Source organism: Aquarana catesbeiana, linkage group LG02 (genome assembly GCF_042186555.1).
Source record: "Aquarana catesbeiana isolate 2022-GZ linkage group LG02, ASM4218655v1, whole genome shotgun sequence".
In the NCBI taxonomy this organism is placed as follows: domain Eukaryota; kingdom Metazoa; phylum Chordata; class Amphibia; order Anura; family Ranidae; genus Aquarana; species Aquarana catesbeiana.
The window spans coordinates 56,231,873-56,242,026 of record NC_133325.1 but is presented as its reverse complement, the minus strand read 5'-3'; the positions used below and the strand labels follow the sequence as shown (position 1 = coordinate 56,242,026).

The 10,154-nt window shown below is 44.2% G+C and overlaps 2 non-coding genes across 2 annotated transcripts; both read right to left on the bottom strand.

Annotated features, from left to right (window-relative positions):
- Positions 1–1,849: 1,849 nt before the first annotated feature.
- Positions 1,850–1,921, bottom strand: TRNAG-UCC (transfer RNA glycine (anticodon UCC)). The gene has a single exon. It is a non-coding gene; the product is annotated as a tRNA-Gly (tRNA).
- Positions 1,922–2,139: 218 nt separating this feature from the next.
- Positions 2,140–2,211, bottom strand: TRNAR-UCU (transfer RNA arginine (anticodon UCU)). Its single transcript has one exon. It is a non-coding gene; the product is annotated as a tRNA-Arg (tRNA).
- Between the last annotated feature and the right edge of the window lie 7,943 nt (positions 2,212–10,154).

Below are 10,154 nucleotides of genomic sequence, written 5' to 3'. Positions count from 1 at the left end.
TGACACTATCAAAAATAAACGAACTAACCAGCGTCACCCGTAACACTTATACGGTGATCAGTGGTAAAAGGGTTAACTAGGGGGCAATCAAGGGGTTAAAACATTTATTAGGTAGTATATGGGGGTCCCTGTCGCTATAAAACGCTGACGGCGAACCTAAATATTTACGTCCCTAACTAGCGTCACCAGCGACACTAATACAGCGATCAGAAAAATGATCGCTTAGCGACACTGGCGACGGGGGGTGATCAAGGGGTTAAAACTTTATTAGGGGGGGTTAGGGGGGTACCCTAGACCTAAAGGGGGCTAACCCTAACTGTCCTAAAACAGTAACTGTCACAAACTGACACCATGCAGTAATCAGAAAAAAAAGAAAACTGCTTGGTGTCAGTTTGTGACGGGGGGGTGATTGGGGGGTGATCGGGGGGGCGATCGGGGGGGGATCGGGGGTGTTTTGTGTGCCTGGCATGTTCTACTGTGTGTGTAGAGTGTTTTCACTCACAGTGCAGTCTTCTCTCCTCGGTGCCGGAACGGAAAATACCGAGCCGAGGAGAGATGACATCATTTCCTTTGCTGCTGTTTAGCATACAGCAGCAAAGGAATGTTCTCATTGGCCGGTGGCGATCGCGAGGGGGGGGCCACGAATGGATGGCCTCCCCCTCACCTCCGATCGCCGGGGGACAAAAGAGGACCGCCTCGGGCACCGGGGGGGGGTCCGATTGGACCACCCACCCGCGGGAGGCAGATCACGTAGATGTACATCGGCGTGAGGCGGTCCTTAAGTGGTTAATATGTCTGTGATTAAGTTCAAATAATAAGTCTGGACAACATTTTCAAGCTAATTTTCGGGGTAATCAAATATACAATAATCTAAACAAAACTTCCTTGAACCTCGAAGTGCTTTGTGTTTTTCTTCTAGTTCTTTACAGTAATCCAGTGTGAGACTTCCTGTAATAAAGACCGCTCACTGCTGCTCTCCCTCCTTGTGCGGGGTGACTGGTCTTGTCTCCGCCTCCTTCTGTAGTTTTCTGCAGGCAGCCTGCAGTGGGTGGGGCTCACTGGGTCCCTCCCACAGAACTGCTGTCTGCACAGGCTATGTACAAGGTAATAGCTGGGTTTGTGGAATGCATTTGGTACACACAAAGTAGATTTACAATCTTCGTGACTATTAAGGAATATACTGAAATGAAAGTTTTTGTGCCAAGATTTCATCTTTAAGGGATTTCGAACAAAATTAGTTGACTTAGTGGGGTTGATTTAGTAAAACTGTAGAGTGCAAAATGGGGTGCAGCTGTGCACAGTAGCCAATCACCTTCTATGCATTAAGATAAAAAGCCTTCTATGTGCAGCAGCCCCCCTCCCCCCCCATTAATTACCTGAGGTCCATCTAGATCCAGCGATGTCGCACAAGAGACTCGGCTGTCTGGGACTACCCTCCTCATTGGCTGAGACAGCAGCCCAGTGCCATTGGCTCCCGCTGCTATCAATCAACGTCTGTGAGCCAATGAGGAGAGAAAGGGGACAGCGCCGAGCCGCGGCTCCATGTCTGAATGGACACAGGGAGCTGCAGCTGGGCACAGGTGCCCCCATAGCAAGCTGCTTGTTGTGGGGACACTTAACAGGAGGGAGGGGCCAGGTGTGCAGAAGAGGGACCTGAGAAGATGAGGATCTGAGCTGCTCTGTGCAAAACCAATTGTACATAGGAGGTAAGCACAACGTGTTATTTTTAATAAAAAAAAAAAAAAAGACTTTAGTATCACTTTAAAGTGGTGTAGAGGGAACATTGTATATACAGATATTATGAGGGGGGCAGTAACACTTACCAGGTGAGGCAGTCATCTTGTGAGATTGCGTTGGCCGGGAATCGAACCCGGGTCAGCTGCTTGGAAAGCAGCTATGCTTACCACTGCACCACCAACGCGAGGTAGCATGTCTTTAGGGTGTGGGAGGAAACCGGAGTACCCGGAGGAAACCCACGCAAACACAGGGAGAACATGCAGACTCCATCCTGGTCAGGATATGATCCAAACACCCCAGTGCTGCAAGGCAGAAGTACTAACTACTAAGCCTCTGTGCTGCCCGATCTTAAAGTAGAACTTCACCTATAAAGGGAAGTTTCGCTTTTCATCCTCTTACTCATTCATTGGCCGGGAATCAAACCCGGGTCAGCTGCTTAGAAAGCAGCTATGCTTACCACTGCATCACCAACGCGAGGTAGCATGTCTTTGGAGTGTGGGAGGAAACCGGAGTACCCGGAGGAAACCCACGCAAACACAGGGAGAACATGCAGACTCCATGCAGACAGTGTCCTGGTCAGGATATGAACCAAACACCCCAGTGCTGCAAGGCTGAAGTACTAACTACTAAGCCTCTGCGCTGCTCGATCTTAAAGCAGAACTTCACCTATAAAGGGAAGTTCCGCTTTTCATCCTCTTCCTCATTCGGCTTTAAATTTCCTAAAGGAACTGGAGATACAGGTCCATATTGTAGTGTGAATCTTTCATATTCTGTCCTGTAGGGAGGGACTCTGAATGGTTCTCATTCCATCCACCCTACCCATTGAGCCGTCCATATTTCCCCTTGGGTTAGGATATTCTTAAGGCGGAGGGTCACACCTCCGGTGTCACATTTGGCACCTTTCAGGGGGGAGGGGGGTGCAGATACCTTTATAATACAGGTATTTGCACCCCCCCCCCCCCCATTGTCTGCTGGGAAACACATGGGTCCCAGAGACAGCAGGGACCATCCTGATTGCGCAGCGCGACTCGCGCATGCGCAGTAGGGAACCGGGAAGCAAGGCTTCACTTCCTGATTCCCTTACCGAAGATGGCGGCGAAGAGCTGAGCAACAGATTGGCTTCGGGTGCCGACATCGCGGGTGCCCTGGACAGGTAAGTGTCCATATTTTAAAAGTCAGCAGCTGCAGTATTTGTTGCTGCTGACTTTTAAAAAAATATTTTGGCGGAACTCCGCTTTAAGTGACCTAGAGATGCAGATCCATTTTGTAGAGTGACCTAGAGCTGCAGATCCTTTTTGTAGAGTGACCTAGAGCTACAGAGTCCTTCAGCTGTTGTAGGCCTCAGTGGTCACTTCTCCAATATTGGTGATGTCCTTCGTGTGGAATGGGACAAATACATGTCCTCTGGTCTGTATAGTGTCTCTACTCCATGGATAAGCTCTGTCTTATATAAGAGGACATGAGCTAGCCATGAGTGTAACCTGAAATGTAGACAGGCAGGGACAGGACAACTCACTTGAATGTGGAAGCCTGGCTCTTCATAGATGGTAGAGAGTCCATTCCCAGTATGGTAAATTGGGCAACAAGGAGGCCCTGATAGTCCATCATGATTGTCTGTCTGTGGAGCTGCTACCACTAGTAGCTCCACCTACTGTGCCCAGGTCTGCTGGCGGGCCTCTGCTGTTTTTATGGGCATCTGAATGGTGACCACTTGAATGGGGCACCAGCGCTACTTCTTTGACGCTCACCTAAAAGGTATTTCCACTTTTGCAGCCATATTGGGATAATACCAACTTTTATATCTGTTACATGTTCTCATTCACAGAATAAAACTTAATAAAAATTGTAAAGTTTGCTTCTCACCTTTAAAGAGGGATTCACGGGTGAAAAATGACAAACAAAACATGGCTCCTACAAGCATGCAGCCTGGCAGGTCAGGAAGGGGGGGGGGGATGAGCGTGCACCCCCTCCACTCCTGAGCCATACCAGGCCACGTGCCCTCAACATGGGAAGTGGACCTTGAAAAGGGGGACCCCCCTCCCCCCTGACAAGGCACCTCTTTATTTTGAGGTCATGTGGCCTGGTATGGACGAGGAGAGGAGGGCACGGCGTATGCTCACCCCCCTCCCCCCCTTTCCTAGCCTGTCAGGATGTGTTCTTAGGAGGGGGTCTGGATTTTGGGAGGCCATGCTTTTTTTTTTTTCATAGGGTTCCGGCTTTAATTGTGATCAGCAATTTTTACAGTGTTCTTAAAGTTATTCTATGTGAATGGGAACAAGTAAAAAATATAAAGTAGGTGTAAAAAATGTGGCTGAAAATTTGGAAATACCTTTTAGGTGATCTCAGTAGAAGCGTTGGTGCAGAGATCTGTCTTGGTACAGTCGTACCTGGTCCCTGGGAGGGCTGATTACCATTTCCTCAAGATAGCTGAGATGGCAGATGCCAAAAGGTCATGGATGTTTCTTCGAGCCGCACCTGGTCCCTGGGAGGGCTGATGGGAAGATCCTCTGTTTACTGAAGTGGCAGCTGCCACCGGTGTGGGGACCTGTGTACGTACAGCTGTACCTGGTCCTTGGGAGGGTTGATGGGAAGACCATCTGTTTACTGGATAGGCAGGCGCCACCAGTGTGGGGACCTGTGTTGGTACAGAGGTACTGGGTTCCTGGGAGGGCTGATGGGAAGACTCTTCGGTTGCTGGAGTGGCAGCCGCCACCAGTGTAGGAACCTGTATTGGTATAGCCGTGCCTGGTCCCTGGGAGGGTTCCTTAGACTTTTTGTTGAGTCTTCTTGATTCCGAAGCTGCAGAAAGGGAAATAGAGGGCTGATGGGAATCCCCTCTGGTTACTGGAGTGGCAGCCGCCACCAGTGTAGGAACCTGTGTTGGTAAAGCCGTACCTGGTCCCTGGGAGGGTTATTCAGACTTTCCACTGAGTCTTCTAACACTATCCCCACACACAAAACTTGAACTATGCAGAAGAGATAATGTGGCACTCTTGTTGGTAAAGATAGCTGGTGGTATTGCTCTCTTGAAGAAAGGAGCTGATGAGAATCTTTCAAGAGAGTGATGACGTAGTGGACTCCGGTGATGATGGCTTGACTTGAAGATCTTCTCCCTCCATGTTCACTAGCAAATCATCTTCTGATCCGTCCTCCTCATCTCCTAGTTTAAAATTTCTTCCAACGTTTTGGCCATCTTCATTCCCAAAAAAGCTGCACCCCTCCTATTTAGGTGCAATCCATCAATGCTATAAAGATGGTAACCGACTGAAAAGTCAGCCCAGTTCGCCATGAAGCCAAACTCCTCCTCCCTGCAATAGTTCCTCAGCCACATGTTAAGCTCCCTAAGCTCCTGCTGCCTCTCTGGTGTGGCTCCAGGTACAGGCAGTATTTCTGAAAATACTGCCTTGGAGGTCCTTTTCTTCAATATAGTCCCTAAGTCCCTGAAATCATTTTTTAGGGCGCCCCATCTTCCTCTAACTTTGTCGTTGGTTCCAATATGTATTATGACTGCTGGGTCCACTCCGGCCCCATCCAACAATCTGTCCATGCAATCTACAATGTTCCGAACCCGAGCGCCCGGTAAACAACATACTGTTCGGCGATACCGGTCTTTGTGACAGATCGCCCTCTGTATGCTTTCAATAACTGAATCCCCTACCACTAATATATGCCTATCTTTTCTTGTAACTTTGCGCTCTTTTTCACTGGAGGAGATGTTCCCAGTGTTCCTCTGGCATTTTGGTGGAGTCTCACATTCTGGTGGGTTCTCAATATGAGCTTCACATTCTGGTGGAGCATCAACCTGAATTTCTTCCAGCTTTTTGGTCACCTTCTCTCCCAATAGAGCGACACCCTGCTCATTTAAGTGCAGTCCGTCCCTGCTATAGAGTCGGTAATTTACCGAAAAGTCAGTCCAGTTCTCCATGAACCCAAACCCCTCCTCCCTGCACCAGTTCCTCAGCCATTTGTTAAGTACCATAAGCTCCTGCTGCCTCTCTGGTGTGGCTCGTGGTACAGGCAGTATTTCTGAAAATATTGCCTTGGGGGACCTTTTCTTCAATATAGCCCCTAAGTCCCTGAAATCATTTTGTAGGGCGCTCCATCTTTCTCGAACCTTGTCATTGGTACCGATATATACCATGACAGCTGGGTCCACTCCGGCCCCATCCAACAATCTGTCCATGCAATCTACAATGTTCCGAACCCGAGCGCCCGGTAAACAACATACTGTTCGTCGATACCGGTCTTTGTGACAGATCGCCCTCTGTATCCTTCCAATAACTGAATCCCCTACCACTAATATATGCCTATCTTTTCTTGTAACCTTGCCCCCATCTTCACTGGAGACATTCCCCTGGAATTTTGGTGGAGTATCAACGTGAACGTTGCATGTTGGTGCATTTTCCGTGTGGAAGTCGCACTCTGGTGGAGTGGCCATGTCATGGTCGCACTCTGGTGGAGTGGCCATGTCACGGTCGCACTCTGGTGGCGTGGCCATGTCACGGTCGCACCCTGGTGGAGTGGCCATGTCACGGTCACACTCTGGTGGAGTGACCATGTCACGGTCGCACTCTGGTGGAGTGGCCATGTCATGGTCGCACTCTGGTGGAGTGGCCATGTCGAGGTGGCACTCTGGTGGAGTGGCCATGTCGAGGATGCACTCTAGTGGAGTGGCCATGTCGAGGTTGCACTCTGGTGGAGTGGCCATGTCGAGGTCGCAATCTGGTGGAGTGGCCATGTCTATGTCGCACTCTGGTGGAGTGGCCATGTCACGGTCGCACTCTGGTGGAGTGGCCAAGTCACGGTCACACTCTGGTGGTGTGGCCATGTCTAGGTCGCACTCTGGTGGAGTGGCCATGTCACGGTCATACTCTGATGGAGTGACCATGTCACGGTCGTACTCTGGTGACGTGGCCATGTCTAGGTCACACTCTGGTGGAGTGGCCATGTCACGGTCACACTCTGGTGGAGTGACCATGTCACGGTCGCACTCTGGTGGAGTGGCCATGTAACGGTCGCACTCCGGTGGAGTGGCCATGTCGAGGTGGCACTCTGGTGGAGTGGCCATGTCGAGGACGCACTCTGGTGGAGTGGCCATGTCGAGGTTGCACTCCGTTGGAGTGGCCATGTCGAGGTCGCAATCTGGTGGAGTGGCCATGTCTATGTCGCACTCTGGTGGAGTGGCCATGTCACGGTCACACTCTGGTGGAGTCTCAATTTGAATGTCACTTTTTGGCAGCATCCCAATGTGATGATCGACAGGCCTTCCGTGTGAGCCTTGTCTGCAGTAGATACTGCAAACATCTTAAAAAAAAAAGAGAGGAATTTAGATTTAGCACCATCAACTACATTTCATATATTTTTCTTTGTACAACATCAAATTATAGAGAGAAAAGTTCAAAACTCTTGTGCCAGAGACAATGAATAAACTCGACATGACAGGGACACAAGGATGACTCTTGTTGGCCTTCGTATAAAAATGCTTGTTGCCTGCCACTCATCCCGACCCACTGGCTGGCATGAAAAATGTGTCCTTATTTAACCCCTTCCCGCCGAGCGTACGCAGATGTGCTTACTCGGCTTTCGGGGGTTATACCGGGATGATGCCCACAGCTGCAGGCATCATCCCGGTACTGTTTTTTTAGAGCCGGCGATCTGCTATCCAGGTATAACAACCGATGCGGCTAAAAGCCGCTCGGCTGTTATAATGGAGGAGCAGGAGGGGACATCCCCCCTCCCACCGCTCTTACCGGGCCTCTCGTTCCATCGGGAGGCCCGATTACCAATCCGCCGCCTCCGGTGGTTAGTGACAGTCTGGAACGAAGCTGTGAGCAACTTCGTTCCAGCCTCCTAATTGTAAACACGGAAGCGACGTCATGACGTCACTTCCCGTTTACTCGGCTGCCAATGGCGCCGGTTTAAAAAAAATATAAAGTATTCAGAATCGCCGAAAACGGCGATCTGAATACTTTGAAGTGCAAAGGGGGGATCGGGGGTCTTTTAGAGTACCTGTCACCACCTATTACTGTCACAAGGGATGTTTACATTCCTTGTGACAGCAATAAAGGTGATCAATTTTTTTTTTTTTTTTAACGCAATTTATTAATATAAAAATAAATAAGAAAAAATGTATTTTTTTTTAAAGCGACCCCATCCCCGCGAGCTCACGCAGCGAAGAAAACGCATACGGAAGTCACGCCTGCATATGTAAACGGTGTTCAAATCACACATGTGAGGTATCACCGCAATTGTCAGAGCAAGAGCAATAATTCTAGTACTAGACCTCCTCTGTAACTCTAACCTGGTAACCGTAAAAAAAATTTAAAGCGTCACCTATGGAGATTTTTAGGTACCGTAGTTTGTCGCCATTCCACAAGTGCATGCAATTATAAAGCGTGACATGTTTGTTATCTATTTACTCGGCGCAACATCATCTTTCACATTATACAAAAAAATTGGGCTAACTTTACTGTTTGTTTTTTTTTTAAATTCATGAAAGTGTCCCTTTTCCCAAAAAATTGTGTTTAAAACACTGCTGCACAAATACCGTGTGATATAAAATATTGCAACAATCGCCATTTTATTCTCTAGATTCTCTGCTAAAAAATATATATAATGTTTGGGGGCTCTAAGTAATTTTCTAGCAAAAAATACGGATTTTATCTTGTAAACACCAAATGTCAAAAATAGGCTTAGTCATGAAAGGGTTAAGGTTAAGTATAAAAAGGGAGAAAAAAATGCACTGGACTGCATCAAAAACACATCAAAAACATGCATGCAGAAAAGCACCTGGAACTCATCCGGACTGCGTTTCTATGGTGTGAACCGGCCCCTAATGTACACGGGATGTTTGAAAACCTTGACAGATAGTAACCGACATTTAAAAAAATGTCCCTTTTGCCGCGCAAACACCTGTAAACGAATCGCAGCTAAACACAAGTTACCGCAATTACAAGCTGTTACAGGCATTTGGCGTTTCAAATAGCTCTGAACATCGCATTTTTTTTTTTGCTTTCTAAAAAATGCTTCAAAACTCAACTTCTTAGAAAGGAATATAAATGCCCCCCCTCATGTACATGTCCTGATAAGATAACAGAGCAGAGTTCAGGGGCAGCTGGAAAAAATGCCCAACTGATCCTAAACGTCCGTTTTCCAGCAGCAGTGTACATGAAGACAGTCGTTTTGAAATGTGAAATTTGTCAGTTAGAAGCAATCCCAGGTTATGTGACAGAACTCTTCTGTATAACTACTGTAACTAGAAAAGGTACAATTTCTGGGGAAATTGTGAAAAGTGTTCTTGCCTCTACAACTGGAGTGGGCGGAGTAACTGGGTGGAGTGGCTTGAGTAACTGTTGTGTGGTTGGAGTGGCTGGAGTAACTGTGAAAAGTGTTAAAAAGCTTAATATTTTAAAAAGTCTAAATAGTAGTAAAAAAGTTGAAGTCTCATCATTAGCTGAAAGAGCTGAACATTTTTTTCAAAAATTATGATTTTTTTTTTCAAAAATTATGATTTTTTTTTTCAAAAATGATTTTTTTTTTTCAAAAATAATTTTTTTTTCAAAAATATTTTTTTTTTCAAAAATATTTTTTTTCAAAAATATTTTTTTTTTCAAAAATATTTTTTTTCAAAAATATTTTTTTTTTCAAAAATATTTTTTTTCAAAAATTATTTTTTTTTTTTTCAAAAATTATTTTTTTTTTTCAAAAATTTTTTTTTTTTTCAAAATTATTTTTTTTCAAAAATATTTTTTTTTTTCAAAAATGATTTTATTTTTCAAAAATAATTTTTTTTTCAAAAATAATTTTTTTTTCAAAAATATTTTTTTTTTTCAAAAATTATTTTATTTTTATTTTTTTCAAAAATTTTTTTTTTTTTTCAAAAATTTTTTTTTTTTCAAAATTATTTTTTTTCAAAAATATTTTTTTTTCAAAAATTATTTTATTTTATTTTTTTCAAAAATTATTTTTTTTTTTTCAAAAATTATTTTTTTTTTCAAAAATTATTATTTTTTTTTTCAAAAATTATTATTTTTTTTTCAAAAATTATTTTTTTTTTCAAAATTATTTTTTTTCAAAAATATTTTTTTTCAAAAATATTTTTTTTTTTTCAAAAATGATTTTATTTTTCAAAAATAATTTTTTTTTCAAAAATATTTTTTTTTTCAAAAATTATTTTATTTTTATTTTTTTCAAAAATTTTTTTTTTTTTTCAAAAATTTTTTTTTTTCAAAATTATTTTCAAAAATATTTTTTTTTTCAAAAATGATTTTATTTTTATTTTTTTCAAAAATTATTTTTTTTTTTCAAAAATTATTTTTTTTTTTCAAAAATTATTTTTTTTTTTTTCAAAAATTATTATTTTTTTTTCAAAAATATATTTTTTTTTACATGGGGCGGTCATAATGTTTTGGCTGATC